The 13865-nt window shown below is 48.9% G+C and overlaps 1 pseudogene; it reads right to left on the bottom strand.

The window, feature by feature from the left end:
• Positions 1-402: 402 nt before the first annotated feature.
• Positions 403-13638, bottom strand: LOC125365629 (annotated as a pseudogene).
• Between the last annotated feature and the right edge of the window lie 227 nt (positions 13639-13865).

The raw sequence follows: 13865 nt of genomic DNA, 5'->3' as shown, positions 1-13865 counted from the left end.
GATGAGAATTTAAACTCACGTCAGTTTGAGTCTAAGCTCCATATTTTCTCTTTTGCACCGATGTCTCCACACAGCCCCTGACTTAACACAAGATGGCCTTGGCACCCACACAGTCTTCGGCACCGTTTCTCTTATAGGTGAGGCTATGCAATAAAAGAGGAAACACAAGATGGTAAAATTAGTTTCCCACCGCCAGATTCTCACTTCTGGATCAGGAAGTACTGTAAGAGGAAGTCCAAAATTGAACATTTAGCATGACAGAAGACTTACAGTCTGTTATTCTAGCATAAAACCTACGTAGCAAAATATAATTTGAAATGTTCTGTACGTAGAATTATAGTTGGATTTTTAAAAAGAAATTTAAGCATTTAGTCAACTTAGAGTTTTAGTTTTCAAAACAACTTCAACTGTGAAGATCCACTTTTAAGTGGCTCAAAGTTTTAGGAAGGTAAGAAAAGCACCTCAATCTCCCTCAAGTCTGAATCTGAAGTGGTTACTGGAAATAACTGGTAAACACATTCCAGATGTATGTGATCATTAACACAGTGATTATGAGCAAAGTGCTATGTTTTGTGTTCAGCAACAGGTGACTGGGAATCCTGGCTATACAGTTTATGGCCATCTTGTTGACCAATATGTTCTCCTTTAGTTGGAGCAATTAAATTTTCCATTTCCCTATGTTGTGATGGAGGTGTGATTCAGGAATACAAATGTGAAGTCCACTGTTGAATGGTGACTAACATCTGCTTTAGATAAAATTTTGTGATATATCAAATAAATTACTGGGTTGTAATATCAACTATCAACATGATCACAACAGCTGTCCACCAACCTATTCCCCAGTCTGCTCCATAGTAGAAATCCTTACATTGTGTGGTTTTGTTATCACCTTCAAAATAAACTTGTGCTGTCAGAGCAGATATCACCTCATTAAGGTTCTGTGTCTTAGTGCCTATATACTTCACTCTTTGTTCTTTGTCTCAGTCTACTTCTTTTACAAAGCTACCAGCTGAGTCACTGGAAGAGAGAGAATCAGTTGACAAAAGTTTCCTGTGGTTCAGGAGCATATTGAACATAAGGATGGGAGTTTGTCTTCCTAATGAAGTATACAATGTTTCAGTCAATGAACTAAACTTTTTAAGTGGAATTTTGATAGACCTAAGGGCAAAAAAGCCTTGGTCACTGATGGGATTGTTAACTCTCTTGATATCTGCTACTGTGCAACAGTACTCAACTATTGCATTTAAAGTGTCTCCTTCCTGTACATATTTTGTTAACACAGTAATATCATTAAGTCTATCTCTTGGTGTACTACTTCAAACTTTCTCTGTTCCTCTGGACGGAAGCTCACACACTTCAGCATCCTCTTCAAGAATATCACTATCTGTACAATTTCCAAAAGCATGTACTTGACACTTGACTGAACTGCTGGGAGAGAAATACGATTCTGATGTCTTCCTGCCATATTAAAGTCTGATCCGTTGGCAGGGAGGATGCTGCAAAGACATGAATACCAGGTTTGCAGCCAGCGCTGCCGTCCAGGACAAACCCATGCCAAGCCACAGCATACGGCTGTCCTGGTCCACCACAGGGGTGGCCGCTGCCGCCAACCTCCCCAGCTTCTGGGGTGTGCGTCCTCCTCTACAGCTTGTTAAGCCTCATTATTTGTTGCTGCTGTTCCTTTTTAAAAACGCATTTCCTGTTAAAGTTCTTTCATTATTTATATGGACTAAAGTATTCTTCTTTGTGACTCTGACACAGACTTGGCATGTGAACACAGAAGGCCAAAGAAGGACAAGGAAGTTGATTTCTGCTCAGAAGAAGGTGTCAAATAGTTCAAAATATTTAGCAAGAAAATTAACCTGTTCTTTACCTGTTCATTCTAAAATGAGATAAAATCAAGTATGAGGTGATGTGGGAATATTTCTATTGCTCACTTAGGTATCTTCCCTCATTTTTAGTCTATGAGGAAAGCCTCAGGTGCTCTGGCTCTCGTACCCACAGGAAAGCAAGCAGCCTACCCGATGTCTCAGGTTCCTTCCACCCTTACTCTCAAGTGATCAGCATTGGTCTGTAGCTGACATCTCAGAAGTGGCTGGGAGTTTCAAGGTGTATCATGTGTGTCTATAATGAACACAGATACACATGTTTCTTCATCTCTCTTTCCTTCCAGGAGATCTCAGATCACCAACTACTCCAGTCCCTCCAGCGCCCAAAGGTCAGTAAGAGATCTCAGAGGACACAGAAGCCAGTGATTTTGCCAAGGGGCACTATAAATTCCTAGAAGGGAGACAAGAGGGAAGAAAAGGGCTCCTCTGATCACCAGCCTCCCAGAGATGGTCTGGAGAGGTACACGCTGGGGGCAGGTCGGGGCAGAGTTTCTCCCCATCCCCATTGCTTCTTCCCATGAAGGTCCTAGCATTCCCCACTCACAACCTTAATTTCCCATCATGGACTCCTCCTTCTTCCTGATGAGGAAGAATGCCAGGCTAGATGCTGGTGTGAGGGAAGTGGGAATGACAAGTGGAGAATGGGGAGCACTTTCTTTGCTCATTCACAGCCTCTCCTTCACTCTCAGGGGACCTGGCCTTGCCACACTTTGTGGACAGGCATCGGGAGCAGCTGGTGGCCCGGGTGACATCCGTGGACCCTGTCTTGGACCTGCTGCTACAAGGACAGGTGCTGAGTGAAGAACAGTATGAGCAGGTGCGGGCTGAGGCCACTGCACCTGAGCAGATGCGGAAGCTATTCAGCTTCAGCCGGTCCTGGGACCAGACCTGCAAAGATAAACTCTACCAAGCCCTGATGGAGATCCATTATCACCTAATCATGGAACTCTTGGAGAAGAGTTGAGACTCAGAGCCTGAAAGCTCAGCATCTGAAATCTCAGCACTCATATGTGAGTCCTAGTTCTTCCTGGCCTCACATGGGGCCTCAATTTCTCCATCCATTGACAAGTTGATATCCGAGTTGTCTTGCAGCTCTAGCTATGGATGAACCTCTGCTAGGCAGTGTATGTCCAGGGCCAGGGCTGCTGCACAGATAGACTCCCTGGTCTCACAGGCCAAGGAAACAACAGCAGGTTCAGGAGAAACAACAGCATCTCAAGGATTCTCAAGCATGTCCAGGAGCTGGCAAGATTCCTGTCTTGTAGAGCCAAGATTTGTGTTCCTAGGTGCTAAGCTGGAGCTTCTCCTGTCCCACAGAAGTGAAAACAGGCATTGGGGGTATTTGGGAATAAAAACAATGGTGATGGACTTGTGTTCTGGGGGAGTCTGATGGGCTTATGAATATGAGGAAAGGGAGTTATCTTGGTTATTTTTCTAGCCAAACCAATATCAGAAGAAGTTGGCCCAGATGTGGAGGCAGGGAATTCCCTCAAGGGACTGCTTCAAACCATCCAGTGTGGAGCTGGTTAGGATTCCAGCAGTCACTCAGCTTGAAGTGACCCATGAAAAGCACCCACTAAGGAAAGTTCCTCGCAGAGAGAAGACATCAGTGTCCTCAGGATGGACAGTGAGAAAGGAGAGTCTACCCAGGTTTGTTCACAAGTGGGGACGGCTTCGTGAGCTTCCAGTGAGGGTGGTGAAATTTGGCTCAGGAGCAAGAATATTTCCTGCAAGTTTATCACCATGCTTGTTGTTTGAGTGTTTAAACCCAAAACATTCAGTTGGTGCCTAGAACTGGTGAAGGGCACCACCTGGACTCTGGTGAAAGCAAAACATGCAGCTGCATTTTCCTGATGCACAGAGTATCTGGCTCTCTGAGTTTTTCAGTCAGAACAAGCAAATAAGTGGGGTCATGAGGGCCCTTCCTGGGATCCAAGTTGGGCCTGGCTTCTCTGTTGGTTCAGTCGTGTGCTTTGGTATTTGGGACTCATGGTCAGTTCTTGGCGTCAGAAGAGAGATGGAGAAGAAGGCTCCTGGGGTGGAGTCGAGGCCTTAGCTGAGAGTTCTCTTGCCTTGGAGAAGGTTCCGTGTCCTTCATTAGGCTTAGGTAGCCAGGCCCTGTGCTGTTTCCTCATCCTGTGTTACTCTGGCCCCATCCCAGCAGTCAACATGTTACATTATCCCTGCTGATTCACTGCTTGTCTCCCCCACAATGAATGGTGGCTTTTTAAGAAAAGGAGCCATGAATGTTCTGCTATCATTTCCTTTTTTGTTCCTCCAACAGTACTTGTCACCTGTCACCTGTCACTTAGCTGAAAGTTTGTTACTAGATTAAAGGTGTCAGTGCCCTTGGCTCACACCTATAATCCAACCTACTGAGAAGGCTGAGATCTGAGGGACCGCCTCTAGGTTGGTCGGTCGCCGCCCTCTTGTCGCACACATGGTCTGAGATGGGAGGCAGGGCTGGTTAGGGCCGCCTTCACCACCTTTCCGGTTCCGGACCTGGTAAAGGCAGGCAGAGCTAGCAGCCGCGCGGCCCCAGGGCTGGAGAAGAGGCGGGCCGGCTAAGTCCGCCTCTTCAAAGCTGCAAGCCAGTGCCCAACGTCTTCCCCTTCTGTTTTTAAATAGCAGGAGGTGCCTTACTCGAGAATGCGCTTGTCTTAGGTTGCCTCCCCCATGGGACGCCTTACCCGTCATGGGCTAACACCCTAGCTCTTCAGGCAAACCTACCTGCAGGGCCGGCCAGCCCAGTAGAAGAACTCGGGGAGAGTGGAATTGGCACTCAAGAGAAAGCCCTGTTATTTCTGCCTCACGTCTGTACACCCCGGTAGGCTGCGTGTCCTGGTGGGTGTCGTGACCAACCTCATAGGGTTCCCAATTGGCTAAAAGCAAAAGACTACCATTGACTGGACAACCCTGGCCTATCACTTAAGAAATAGGGGAGACCTATTTGTCCTAGCAAGAGGCAAATGTAGACATAAGGCAAATGTAGAACACAAAGCAAATGTAGACATAAGGCAAATGGGGGGCCTCTCCCGCAAAGGGGAGTAGGTAAAGGATCAACCCATTTGGCTCAGTCCAGAGAAAATTGGAGTTCTTAGTCCATTTCTGCACCACTCATGGTAACGCAGGCAGCATTCCCCTTCTCTGGCGGTGAGGTAGAAGCAGGTCCAGGCCTTGGCGGTTCTGGAGGTCCATGGGAGCCAAGGTGCTAGTGATCCATTCCAGTTCTTGGGCAGAGCTGTAGGCGATACTGCCACAGAGAAACATTGCGCCACAAAAGACGCTGAGGTAGAGTCCAAGAAACAAGCAGCAGGCAGGGCCGGGCACTGGAAAGAAGGGAGGCTGGCTGTCGCTGCTCTCGTCCACCATTGACATATACAGACAGGCCTCCCGTGGTTCCAGGGAGGAGCAGGAAGAGATCCATCTCAGTCTTTTTCTTTATTCCTGGGTAGAACAAAGATCGTACCTCAAGAGAGAGAGAGAGAGCTCTTGGGTTCTGGTGAACAATATCTTAGGTCTCTAGCAAGTACCCAAATTGGGCTTGGTTCCCCAATCGGGAAAACACATCTGAAGCCCCTTCCCATGCCAATAAGTGGGTCAGGACCTCGCCATGACCCAGTAAGGGGGTCCTTCCATTGGACTTGCACCTTTAAATAAGGTCTCTGATCTGATCAATGCCTCTGAAAGGCTGTCAGAGGTTGGTCTTTGGAGAAATTTAAAATATTTAATGTAAGCATGGCTGTCCTTAATTGGTCATGAGGGCTGCCCCCCCTTTCTGTTTTAATAATTGGTCCTTTAGGGTCTTGTTATGCCTCTCAATTATGGCTTGACCCCTTGGATTGTACAGTATTCCAGTGGTGTGTTTAATATTCCACATTTGAAAGAATTTCTGTAATGGTTTGCTTATAAAGCAAGGTCCATTATCGGTCTTTACCTGTAAGGGCAGCCCTAGGATAGCAAAACATTGTAAAAAATGGCTTTCAGCATGCCAGGCCCTTTCACCTGTGTGGGCAGTTGCCCAGCAGGCATGTAAATGGGTGTCTATGGACATAAATATATATATTTTTTTTTAATTTTCCGAAGGTAGCATAGTGGGTTATATCAGTTTGCCAGATAACATTAGGCTTAAGGCCTCTGGGGTTAACTCCAGGAGATTGCAGAGATGGGACCTGCAAACGACTGTGTCTGGTGGACCTGAGTGCTCACATCCCAGCAAGCAAATACCCAGCTTTCCGTAGATCTCTCCTTTATTCCCGCACAAGCTAGTCTGCAGTCTGGGGTCATTCCATCCCACACCAGGGCCCTGACAAGCTGGTTTAGCTGGGAACCAGGAGCCTTCTCCAGGAGACCTCTCTCCACCCAGTCGATAAAGGCAGCAAGGCCCTCTGTAGCCTTTTGAGTAATTCCTATTATCAGGGTCTTTGAGGGCCCCCTCCCTAAGCTTTTCCATGCCACGAATCCCACAGCCCACACCTGCTCCCAGTAGGGGGCAGGAAAAGCAGCCTGTTGGAGGTCTGTAGCATGCGGATCAGTGGATCCAAATAACATGTCAAAGGTTACAAGAACTGGGGGGTCGGCAGCTTGATTTCTCTCAGCCTGACATAGCACCCATGTCTAAAAGAGGAACACCAGTCTATGTACATTGTGCTAGAAAGCAGGGTCTGGGATAAGTTCCTCCACTTCTGGGTGGTGGAAAATCGATGAGCCAGGCCACAGAGGAGGGTCTCGGCCCAGGGAGTATTCGGTCCCCACCCCTCAAGGACCACCTTTCTAAGTTCTCTAAAGTCCTTGGCCTCCCAGGATAGCCACGAGGCTGAGACGCATCCCAGTTCAAAATCTGTTGGGGCGTCCACGCTCAGTGAGTGAGTGCCACAGCGACTGCGGAGCAGCAGCTCAGCGGGCCTTCTCAGATCCGCACATGGAAGAGGGGAGCATCCGGTGGAGGAAGGGTGGCGAGACTGCAGAGGCCACTCCTCACCCCACTTGTACACCACGTGTCCCAAGACCGCGGCACCTAGTTCAGGACCCTGGGGACCAGGCCAATAACCAGGATCAGGCCAGTACTCATCTGTGGGCCCACTCCTGCTGGGCAGCGGGAGGGCCATCTCCCTCCCCTTCAGCACTCTCCTTTGCAGCCCTTTCCCAAGCCCATAGGTTCTTTTCTAATGGGTCTGGGGAAACGCAGGCCTTAAGGGACTTGAGGATTGGGAAGACCACAAGAGGGAGGTCCTCTCCCAAATCATGCCTCCCGTCTTCCAGTTCCTGCCCCAGCCGGTCCCATGTTTCCCACGAGAGTGGGTTAGCTTTAATCAACCACGGGACAGCATGGGTCAGCGTCTCCCAAATCCGTATGGCATGAGAATCTGAAATGTCCAATCTGGTATTTTGGAGCGTGAACCTCAAAACCCTGAAGGGTGGGTCGCTCTGCTGACTTTGGGTTTGCCCCATGGGGGATGCTCTTACCTCCATGAAGGGTTACTCAGCTCGCCGGTAGGGCTTCTAAACCCGCCTACCAGAGTGGGCACTGTCGCCAGGGGCCGCGCCCACCTGTGTGCTGTGCGCCTATTACAACAGGCACTGGCACTGTGGCCCCGTCCACTTTAGCGGGGTACGCCTCCCAGAGCAAGCCCCAGGTTGTTGGGTTGTGTTTGCGCCCTCCCGCGAGTCCGTTGTGGGGGGCAGTATGTGTGGGGCCCAGTGGGATTGACTGTCTGGGTGTGGGTTAGCGCCCTCAGACCTCGCCTCCACTGCAAGGCGGGGGGGGGGGGGGGGGGCGTGATCAGGCCCAGGTGTCCCTGCTGTGCTGGTATTGCCCACCAGCGCCTGTGATTTTAGTTGTAAGAGTCCTCGAGGTCCAGGCGCCTTGGGTGGGGCTTGCACTGCCAGCTGTCCCGGCCCCTGTTGGGAAGCGGGCAGGGCTGATTCGGCCAGTTCAGGATCCTGTGTGGCCTTGGGGCTGCTCCGCCTTTCCCTTGCTAATCTGACTTCCCATCACCTGATGGGAGCTTCCCGCCTGATTTGGGGGTTCTTTGTTCCCTCAGGGTGGGGAGGGGGAGGGAGGGAGATCTAGCTTCTTTGTAGGGTTTGGGTCTCTGATAGCTGGTCTCCCATTGGGTGAGGGGGTAATGGGGGACTCACTGATCCTGGATTGTGTGTGTGTCCTGCGCAGCCGTTGGTCCTTCAGGGGGTGGTGAAGTGTAATGGTGGCGTCCCCGGCTCCCCCCTTCTGCCGCGCTGGGTTCCCCAGCCGCCGTCCCTCCAAACCCGGTGTGGACCCTAACTTCTCATCGCCACCATAGTATGTCTTGGTCCGGCACCCTCCCTAGTGACCGTGGGGTCCCGCTGTCTGGATTCTGCGCTCCCGGCAGCCTGTCTGCCGATCGCCGGGTTCCCCTTTCCCAGCCTGGCCCTGTTTGGGCCAGGGTCGGCTGGTGGGGGGAGGGTGCCCTGGAGATTCTCTGGCTCCGTGTAGGTTTTCGGCTCTTCTTTTTTACTCCTTTGTGTTTTCCTGCGTATCTCCACTGCTTCTGGCTGCTTATTTTGCTGGGTTCTTGATGGGGTGTTGGGTGTTGGAGTTCCCAGCTCGCTATTCAGTTGGAGTGAGTCGGGGGTGCCTCCTTACCATGTCAGCGCCATCTTTTCCTCTCCAAGTTTTCTTAGCACTATGACTTGTTCAGAAATTTGCCATCTTGGCCACATGGTGGGTGGAGTCACAGTTAATCTCCCTTGAAGCAATTCTAAGATCAGCTAACCCCACAAGCCAAAGGAAATAAAGTGGGCTAATTTAGAGAAATAACTGACAAGTATTTGTGGTCAATTCTTAATAAGTTACAGGTATGCTCTGCTCATTATTTCTATTGGTCTCCTTGTTGCTTTAATTGGAAATAAGGGTTTTTATTGCAAGGACTTCTTTGGTTGCAGTTCTTAGCCAGCCCAGGCAGAAAAATTCCTCTAAAGCTCTGTCTCCCAACTAACCATTGAAGAGCCAGGCTGGAAGCATGGCTCAAGAGACTTTCCTCTAATCAACCAGCCAAACTCTGGAAGTGGCACTGTGACTCAAAGTGGTCTAGAGCACTAGCCTCGAGCAGAAGTGCTCAGGGACAGTGTCCAGGCCCTGAGTTCAAACCCCTGTGAATGCCAACTGGGGTGGGCCATCCCAGCAACAAGCACCTAGACCCCTGGGACTCAGCCATTTTGGGTAACAAAGGACCATGGAGAGGAATAGGAGGAGAATGCTGTCACATTCTAAGTGGAGTCACTCTACACGCACCCTTTCAAAATTAATCAGAGTGGGGGAAGTGGAGTTTGGCCTGGCACCACCATTGCCAAGGTGTAGGGCTAGGGTAAGGTGAGAGTGGGCACAGAAGAAAAGGAAAAAGAGAAGCAGGTAGGATTTTGATAAAGCAAAAGCACAGTGGAAAAGAAAATCCTTATCCAAGAGGGGGGAGGGGGGAATGAGGGAAGAGGTAACAAACAGTACAAGAAATGTATCCAATGCCTAACCTATGAAACTGTAACCTCTCTGTACATCACTTTGACAATAATTTTTTTAATCCTTATCCAAAGCTTCAATTCTGGCCTGGTGCTGCCTCTAAGTGTGGAGAGATTGGCCATGTGATCTATTCTCTTTCCAGCCTTTCTGCACTGGGAAGTGGGGGCTACTGTGATGCTGGGATGGAACAAGAAGAGGTAAGGGTGGAGCTGAGGTATGCAGAGGAATCATAAGAGAGAAGTGGTGGTCCTAGGATTTTTCTTGGGCCCATTTGGAAAAGAGACTCTTACTCGAAACTTTTGCTGCCTACTGACCCCAGGGATCTTCAAGTGCTCATCAAGATTGTGAGCACTTGATTGTAAGACTTTACTGCCTGACCCACTGAGGCCTCAGTTTCCCTATCTATCAAGTGGGGAGGAAGAATTCTTTGCATGGAAACGTTTAGTGGGGCAGTTGAGGGACTGCATGTTTGATGTGACTGGGGGAACCCTTGGCAGAGACTGGACTATGGGACAGAAACAGAGAGACTGGAGACATTAAATACAGGGGTAGAAGCCAGGGGACTGAGGCTTGGTTTCTTTACATTACTTAGGTGCCCTGTCTCGGTGGACATTTGGCACTAAGACCCCACAAACGCACTGCAGCCTGCACGGATTCATGCAAAAAGTGAAGCTCTCATATGTGCTGCTAGGAAACAGCTCTGATCTGAGATCAGGGGAAATCCATGCCCCTGCCTGGTTTTCCCCTGCTCCACTGTGTAATGACCATTCCTCTCTGTCTCTGCCCTCCCCTATGGGGTTATGAGTTCCACTCTACAGTTATAGAAATAGTGACTAGAGCAGCAACAGCAATGGCAAAACAATAGCAGACACTCCATATTGAACATTGGACTTGGGTAAATGTTTATTATAGATTATCACTTTGAACTCCTGCAATTCCCAGGAGTCAATCTCTTCATTTTACAGATGGAGAAACAAAGGCGGACAGTGAAATGATTTTCCCCTCCAGCTCCCAAATCTGTGTTCATCACTTCATGGCTGAGCAAGCACTCCTCTTGGGAGCTGTCTTGAGCCGCATCTATCCCAGTAATGCCATTCTGAATGGCTGCAATCTCTCCCTCCTAGGTGCCATGGGAATTCCATGGGGGCCTGGTAATGCCCTGGCATAGATAGAGTGGGGGATTCTGTCATCCTGTAAGGCCTCCCCAGTCAGCCTCCCAGCTCTGGCCTAGGGTGAGCGGGAGTCCTTTGATTAGGGCTGTGCAAATCACCACCTGAGGAGAGGTTGGTGTTTAGGTATCAATAGAAGTGGGTTGGGGTCTTGGCTTACTCACTTGATATCCATAGCCCTCGTGTTTAGGCCTGGGAGTGCAGCTTCCATAGGCCCATAGGCTGCCATGTTCAGAGAGTCAGGTCCTTGGCTCCAGACTGAGCTAGCAGCAGTTCTGAGGTCATCTTCATGCCTCTTGCTTTCTCTGACTGAGGTGCCTTGTGCCTGGAGGTCCTCTTCAGGGGTGTTTTGTTGAGCAGCCAACACTGGGCCTCTTTTAGAGCCTGCTTCTATAGTTTCTCTAAGTAGTGGTGGCTCCCAAAGCTCGTCTTCTTTCAGTGAAGAGAACAAGAACAGCTAAAAGATAAACACAGGATCAATAGTGATGGGTGTTAGCATTTCCCTAGCCTCAGGTCCTCAGCTCCTCCCACTAGCCCCCAGATCCACCTATACCTAATGAGCCACTCCTACTCACTACCTAACTACTTCCCCTTTACCCCCTGAGAGAGAAGCTGCCACCTGGATAAAGTGCAGATGACATGTAGCTCCCTCTCCCTTGGGAACTATGGCCCCACTAATAAACCTCCTTATGAACCTTCTTCTCCTGTCTGTGATTATCTCCGCATGGTCCTCTGGGATTGCCAGGACCTGTCCTTTCAATGGGCATGAGGCAGGCAGAGGACGTGGTCTCCCTGTGCCTTGGTTCCTCCAGCTTCCCAATGCAAGACTCTTCCTGTGGATCATTTCTGTTTGCCTGGTAACCAGCTCCTCTTCAGCATTTAGAACCCACTCTTGTAAACCCCAGAACATCAGCTAAAAGACAGTGTGGGAGGAGGGAACAAAGAAGCCATAGTAAAGAGAAGCCCAGGAAGACTGGAAAACACTGGAGGTGGTCAGATTATGTGGGGCTGTGGGCTCTCTCTCTCGACTTCCCCTCACTTGGGGGGGGAAGGGGCTTGTCCGCCCCTTCCTGGGTGGTCCATTATCGCTCACGAGGGAGCGATGGCCATGAGTAGCCTCGGTGGCGTGTGGTCGCAGGGTGCCCCAAAGCCGCCAAGAATGACAGGGACGCGTGGGTCCCTGGAGAAGACCTCTAGGGCTTCTGTTTATTCAAATGAGGAGCCTCCCAGATATACCCCAAAGGCGGGCACAAGAGAGGGGCCCCTGATTAGTCCCAAGGGGCTGTCTCTCAAGTGATGTCAGACTTCCTTCTCTTCCAGTTAAAGACAGGAAGGGGAGGGACAGGCTGAGGTCAGCTGTGGCCCCTTAAAGGTGCAGCTGACCCCAACATCTGCTACTTTTTTTTTTTAATTAGTAGGGGATGTTGTAAACATACATGAAGGCATAAGGCAAATGCTGACATAAGACATATATATAAATATATAGGGGGCCTCTTCCACAGAGGGAAGGGGTAGGTAAGGTGGCCGTCCGTCTGGCTTTGCCCAGAGAAGCTGGAATCCTCAGCTGGTTTCTGCCAAGTGCAGGAAGGTGCAGACATCAGCCCTCTTTTGGTGGTGAAGTAGAAGTAGGCTGGAACTCTGGCATCCCTGGTAGTTCACAGTAGCTGATAATTTAAACATAAGTGATTAGTAAAACGTTCTTTTTATATATAAACATTGAAGCGAAGGTGTTAAACCTTTGCGCTTACTTTTTAAAAACATTAAGGTTGGGTGTCAAACCCTCAGCTCCTATTTCCCTGTAACGGGACTCCCTTAAACCAAACAGTAGGGGGAGAGGAGTGGAAGAAACATGGTGCAAATTTCCTTAATTTTTGTACAAAACTGCAAGCGACACTGCCACAGCTAAATATTGCGCCTCAAGAAGCGCTTATTCTCTTTAGAAGAGCAGAAGAATTGCAGTATATTCCTTGTTTTCCTGAAGAGAACAAGAAAAGACATTTCTCCAGAGCAAGTGCTCTGGGTTTTTAGTTTTCCAATCTGTAAAAGCATTTACAAGGCTCTTTCCCACTGTTTTGGGAAGATTTAAATTTTCTTAAGATATTTTCTTAAGATATATAATATAAGCATAGCTATCCTTACTAATCATGGGGTCTACTCTCCTCTCTCTCCCTCTCCTTTTTTTTTTTTTCAATTTTTATTTTTATCTTTTTTTTTTTCTTATGACATGGCAGGGCACCAGGCTGGGTCCAGGGAAGAAACAGGGCTGACACTGGGTCCATCGCTGGTACAGGCAGACTTTCCTGTTTCTCCATGGAAAAATCCACTACGGTCTTTGTTATCCTGAAGAGAAAACAAGGGGAGACATTTCTCCAGAGCAAGTGCTCTGGGCTTAGTTTTCCAATCTGTAAAGGCATATACAAGGCTCTGGGGATTTAGTTCAGCGGAAGAGCGCTTTCCTGATGAGCGCAAGGTCCGGGGTTCAGTCCCCGACTGGGGGGGAGGGGAGGGACACAACAACTATAGGTCAGAGAAAAAATAAACAAACCAAGGCAGTTTGGGAACAGACTGTGGAGTCAGCTTCCTGTAGCCACGGACTGCCACAGTCCATGCAGCTAGCACACGTCGACCTGCATCCTATAAAGCAAAGTATTAATCCTGAGTCAGGAAAATCGAGGTTTGCGCAGTTGTTCCAAAATGACTCTGGTCCCTTGATCTTAAAAGAGTTTATGAGAGCCCAGGAGAGAAAGAATAACCTTTTTTTTTTCTTTTGGCTTGGAATTCGGTGATAAGAGTCACACCTGCCTCCAGGCTATTTACTGTGACTCCACCCACAGGCTGCAAAGAACAGTTTAACATTAAGAATTAAAGTTAAATTAGTAGTCAAAAGGCAAGTAACTTTGAAACCATGTTTTACCAACACACATGGACAGACATACAGATACTTGTGCACAAGCTTTGAGGCATGCTTAGGAATTTTTGTTTTGTTTTGTTTGGCCAGTCCTGGGGCTTGGACTCAGGGCCTGAGCACTGTCCCAGGCTTCTTTTTTTGCTCAAGGCTAGCACTCTGCCACTTGAGCCACAGCGCCACTTCTGGCCATTTTCTGTATATGTGGTGCTGGGGAATCGAACCCAGGGCCTCATGTATATGAGGCAGGCACTCTTGCCACTAGGCCATATCCCCAGCCCCGGAATTTTTTTTTTAATTGGCCATGTAAGTTTTCTGAAATTCCAGTGGCAAATGGTATTATTTTGCCCATAATAGAACCACGTGGTTGATAAAAACAAAAGGGAACCTCTCCTCACTCAACAGAA

The sequence above is a fragment of the Perognathus longimembris genome, chromosome 17 (genome assembly GCF_023159225.1).
Source record: "Perognathus longimembris pacificus isolate PPM17 chromosome 17, ASM2315922v1, whole genome shotgun sequence".
NCBI lineage: Eukaryota > Metazoa > Chordata > Mammalia > Rodentia > Heteromyidae > Perognathus > Perognathus longimembris.
The sequence above is the reverse complement of the archived record's forward strand: the minus strand, read 5'-3'. Positions and strand labels throughout refer to the sequence as shown.